The following is a 5,453-nucleotide window of genomic DNA, read 5'->3' as shown; positions in this document are numbered from 1 at the left end:
TAAAATTTAAAATTCATGCAATTCTTCTCTTTTTCAATTAAGAACATTTTCATTCAAGAAAGGTGATGGATTCATAGGACATTCATAACTTTAAGGCATAGACACTAAGACACTAATGATCACAAGACACAAACATAGCTAAACATAAGCATAATTTTCGAAAAACAGAAAAATAAAGAACAAGGAAATTAAAGAACGGGTCCACCTTAGTGATGGCGGCTTGTTTTTCCTCTTGAAGATCCTATGGAGTGTTTGAGCTCCTCAATGTCTCTTCCTTGCCTTTGTTGCTTCTCTCTCATGATTCTTTGATCTTCTCTAATTTCATGGAGGAGGATGGAATGTTCTTGGTGCTCCACCCTTAGTTGTCCTATATTAGAACTCAATTCTCCTAGGGAGGTGTTCAGTTGCTCCCAATAGTTTTGTGGAGGAAAGTGCATCCCTTGAGGCATCTCAGGGATTTGATGATGAGAGAGGTCTCTTGTGTGCTCCATCATCTTCTTAGTAATGGGCTTGTCCTCATCAATGGGGATGTCTCCCTCTATGTCAACTCCAACTGAATAACAGAGGTGACAAATGAGATGAGGAAAGGCTAACCTTGCCAAGGTAGAGGACTTGTCCGCCACCTTATAAAGTTCTTGGGATATCACCTCGTGAACTTCTATTTCTTCTCCAATCATGATGCTATGAATCATGATAGCCCAGTCTATAGTAACTTCGGACCGGTTGCTAGTGGGAATGATTGAGCGTTGGATAAACTCCAACCATCCCCTAGCCACGGGCTTGAGGTCATGCCTTCTCAATTGAACCGACTTCCCTCTTGAATCTCTCTTCCATTGGGCGCCCTCTTCACAAATGACTGTGAGGACTTGGTCCAACCTTTGATCAAAGTTGACCCTTCTAGTGTAAGGATGTTCATCTCCTTGCATCATGGGCAAGTTGAATGCCAACCTTACATTTTCCGAACTAAAATCCAAGTATTTCCCCCAAACCATAGTAAGCCAATTCTTTGGGTCCGGGTTCACACTTTGATCATGGTTCTTGGTGATCCATGCAATGGCATAGAACTCTTGAACCATTAAGATTCCGACTTGTTGAATGGGGTTGGTAAGAACTTCCCAACCTCTTCTTCGGATCTCATGTCGGATCTCCAGATATTCACTCTTTTTGAGTTTGAAAGGGACCTCGGGGATCACTTTCTTCAAGGCCACAATTTCATAGAAGTGGTCTTGATGCACCCTTGAGATGAATCTTTCCATCTCCCATGACTCGGAGGTGGAAGCTTTTGCCTTCCCTTTCCTCTTTCTAGAGGTTTCTTCAGCCTTGGATGCCATAAATGGTTATGGAAAAACAAAAGCAATGCTTTTACCATACCAAACTTAAAAGGTTGCTCGTCCTCGAGCAAAAGAAGAAAGAAGAGAGTAGAAGAAGAAGAAATGAAGGAGATGGGGATGGCTTTGTGGTTCGGCCAAAGGGAGAGAAGTAGTGTTTAGGTTGTGTGAAAATGAAGGAGTGAAGATGGGTTTATATAGGAGTGGAGAGAGGGGTAGGGTTTGGTCATGTATGGGTGGGTTTGGGTGGGAAAGTGGTTTGAATTTGAATGGTGGGGTAGGTGTGGTTTTATAAAGGATGGATGTGAGTGGTGAAGAGAAAGATGGGATTCGATAGGTGAAGGGTTTTTGGGGAAGAGGTGTTGAGGTGATTGGTGAATGGGTGAAGAAGAGAGAGAGTGGTGGGGTGGGTGGGGATCTTGTGGGGTCCACAGATCCTGAAGTGTCAAGGAAAAGTCATCCCTGCACCAAGTGGTGAGCAAAATTGCTCCCTGTGCTAATTCTGGCGTTAAACGCCGGGCTGGTGCCCATTTCTGGCGTTTAACGCAACTTCTTGCCCTTTCCTGGCGTTTAACGCCAGTCTGGTGCCCCTTTCTGGCGTTAAACGCCCAGAATGGTGCCAAACTGGGCGTTAAACGCCCATCTGCTAGCCTTACTGGCGTTTAAACGCCAGCAAGATCTTCCTCCAGGGTGTGCTATTTTTCTTTCTGTTTTTCATTCTGTTTTTGCTTTTTCAATTGATTTTGTGACTTCTCATGATCATCAACCTACAGAAAGCATAAAATAACAAAGGAAAATAGATAAAATATAACATTGGGTTGCCTCCCAACAAGCGCTTCTTTAACGTCAGTAGCTTGACAGAGGGCTCTCATGGAGCCTCACAGATGCTCAGAGCAATGTTGGAACCTTCCAACACCAAACTTAGAATTTGGTTGTGGCCTCCCAACACCAAACTTAGAGTTTGACTGTGGGGGCTCTGTTTGGCTCTGTTTTGAGAGAAGCTCTTCATGCTTCCTCTCCATGGCGACAGAGGGATATCCTTGAGCCTTAAACACCAAGGATTCTTCATTCACTTAAATGATCAATTCTCCTCTATCAACATCAATCACAGCCTTTGCTGTGGCTAGGAAGGGTCTGCCAAGGATGATGGATTCATCCATGCACTTCCCAGTCTCTAGGACTATGAAATCAGCAGGGATGTAATGGTCTTCAACTTTTACCAGAACATCCTCTACAAGTCCATAAGCTTGTTTTCTTGAGTTGTCTGCCATCTCTAGTGAGATTTTTGCAGCTTGCACCTCAAAGATCCCTAGCTTCTCTATTAGAGAGAGAGGCATGAGGTTTACACTTGACCTTAGGTCACACAAGGCCTTCTTGAAGGTCATGGTGCCTATGGCACAGGGTATTGAGAACTTCCCAGGATCCTGTCTCGTTTGAGGTAATTTCTGCCTAGACAAGTCATCCAGTTCTTTGGTGAGCAAAGGGGGTTCATCCTCCCAAGTCTCATTTCCAAATAACTTGTCGTTTAGCTTTATGATTGCTCCAAGGTATTTAGCAACTTGCTCTTCAGTGACATACTCATCCTCTTCAGAGGAAGAATACTCATCAGAGCTCATGAATGGCAGAGTAAGTCAAATGGAATCTCTATGGTCTCATTTTGAGCCTCAGATTCCCATGATTCCTCATTAGATAACTCATTGGAGGCCAGTGGACGTCCATGGAGGTCTTCCTCAGTGGCGTTCACTGCCTCTTCCTCCTCTCTAAATTCAGCCATGTTGATGGCTTTGCACTTTCCTTTCAGATTTTCTTCTGTATTGCTTGGAAGAGTACTAGGAGGGAGTTCAGTAATTTTCTTGCTCAGCTGACCCACTTGTCCCTCCAATTTTCTAATGGAGGACCTTGTTTCAGTCATGAAACTTTGAGTGGTTTTGATTAGATCAGAGACCATGGTTGCTAAGTCAAAGTTGTTCTGCTTAGAACTCTCTGTCTGTTGCTGAGAAGATGATGGAAAAGGCTTGCTATTGCTAAACCTGTTTCTTCCACCATTATTGTTGTTGAAACCTTGTTAAGGTCTCTGTTGATCCTTCCATGAGAGATTTGGATGATTTCTCCATGAAGGATTATAGGTGTTTCCATAGGGGTCTCCCATGTAATTCACATCTTCCATTGAAGGGTTCTCAGGATCATAAGCTTCTTCTTCAGATGAAGCTTCCTTAGTACTGCTTGGTGCATTTTGCATTCCAGACAGACTTTGAGAAATCATATTGACTTGCTGAGTCAATATTTTGTTCTGAGCCAATATGGCATTCAGAGTATCAATCTCAAGAACTCCTTTCTTCTGATTTGTCCCATTGTTCACAGGATTTCTTTCAGAAGTGTACATGAATTGGTTATTTGCAACCATTTCAATTAGTTCTTGAGCTTCTGTAGGCGTCTTCTTCAGATGAAGAGATCCTCCAGCAGAGCTATCCAAAGACATCTTGGACAATTCAGACAGACCATCATAGAAAATACCTATGATGCTCTATTCAGAAAGCATGTCAGAAGGACACTTTCTGATTAATTGTTTGTATCTTTCCCAAGCTTCATAGAGGGATTCTCCTTCCTTCTGTCTGAAGGTTTGGACTTCCACTCTAAGCTTACTCAATTTTTGAGGTGGAAAGAACTTTGCCAAGAAGGCATTGACTAGCTTTTCCCAAGAGTTCAGGCTTTCTTTAGGTTGTGAGTCCAACCATATTCTAGCTTTGTCTCTTATAGCAAAAGGGAAGAGCATAAGTCTGTAGACCCCAGGGTCAACCCCATTAGTCTTGACAGTGTCACAGATTTGCAAGAATTTAGCTAAAAACTGATGAGGATCTTCCAATGGAAGTCCATGGAACTTGTAATTCTGTTGCATTAGAGAAACTAATTGAGGCTTAAGCTCAAAGTTGTTTGCTCCAATGGCAGGGATAGAGATGCTTCTCCCATAGAAGTCGGGAGTAGGTGCAGTAAAGTCACCCGGCACCTTCCTTGCATTGTTGGCATTGTTGTTGTTTTCGGCTGCCATGAGTTCTTCTTCTTTGAAGATTTCTGTTAGGTCCTCTACAAAGTATTGTGCCTTAGCTTCCCTTAGCTTTCGCTTCAAGGTCCTTTCAGGTTCAGGATCAGCCTCAACAAGAATGCTTTTGTCTTTGCTCCTGCTCATATGAAAGAGAAGAGAACAAGAAAATATGGAATCCTCTATGTCACAGTATAGAGATTCCTTGAGGTGTCAGAGGGAAAGAAAAATAGAAGGAAGAGGTAGAAAATTCGAACTTATCAAGAAAGATGGAGTTCGAATTGTGCATTAAGGAATAGTGTTAGTCCATAAATAGAAGGATGTGAGGAGAGGGAAAGTAATTTTCGAAAATTAAGTAAAAGATTTTGAAAACATTTTGAAAAACACTAATTGATTTTCGAAAACCAAGAGTGGAAAAGAAATCAAGTGATTTTTGAAAAAGATTTTGAAATTAGAAATCAAAAAGATTTGATTGAAAACTATTTTGAAAAAGATGTGATTAAGAAGATATGATTGAAAAGCATTTTAAAAAGATTTGATTTTGAAAAAAATTAATAACTTGGATAACAAGAAAAGATATGATTCAAACATTAAACCTTTCTCAACAGAAAAGGCAACATACTTGAAATGTTGAATCAAATCATTAATTGATAGCAAGTATCTTTGAAAGTGGAAAGAAATTGATTTTGAAAAAGATTTGATTGAAAAGATTTGATTTGAAAAAGATTTGATTTTGAAAAGATTTTGAAAACTAAAAAAAAATCTGAATTAAAAACAGAATCTTTCCTCTTGTGCCATCCTGGCGTTAAACGCCCAGAATGGTGCACATTCTGGCGTTTAACGCCCAAAGCTCTACCCTTTTGGGCATTAAACGCCCAACCAGGCACCCTGGCTGGCGTTTAAACGCCAGTTTGCCTTCCTTACTGGGTGTTTTGAACGCCCAGCTTTTTCTGTGTAATTCCTCTGCTGTATGTTCTGAATCTTCAATCCTCTGTATTATTGACTTGAAAAGACACAAATTAAAAATATTTTTGGATTTTTAATAACAAGGAATAATCAAAATGCAACTAAAATCAAATAACAATGCA

At 41.0% G+C, this 5,453-nt stretch overlaps 1 non-coding gene across 1 annotated transcript; it reads left to right on the top strand.

The window, feature by feature from the left end:
* The first annotated feature begins 3,861 nt into the window (after positions 1–3,861).
* LOC112718893 (small nucleolar RNA R71) lies at positions 3,862–3,969 on the top strand. Its single transcript, XR_003161219.1, has one exon. It is a non-coding gene; the product is annotated as a small nucleolar RNA R71 (small nucleolar RNA).
* The last annotated feature ends 1,484 nt before the right edge of the window (positions 3,970–5,453 follow it).

The sequence above is a fragment of the Arachis hypogaea genome, chromosome 10 (genome assembly GCF_003086295.3).
Source record: "Arachis hypogaea cultivar Tifrunner chromosome 10, arahy.Tifrunner.gnm2.J5K5, whole genome shotgun sequence".
Classification (NCBI taxonomy): domain Eukaryota; kingdom Viridiplantae; phylum Streptophyta; class Magnoliopsida; order Fabales; family Fabaceae; genus Arachis; species Arachis hypogaea.
Note: the sequence above shows the minus strand (reverse complement) of the source record. Positions and strands in the feature narration are given on the sequence as shown.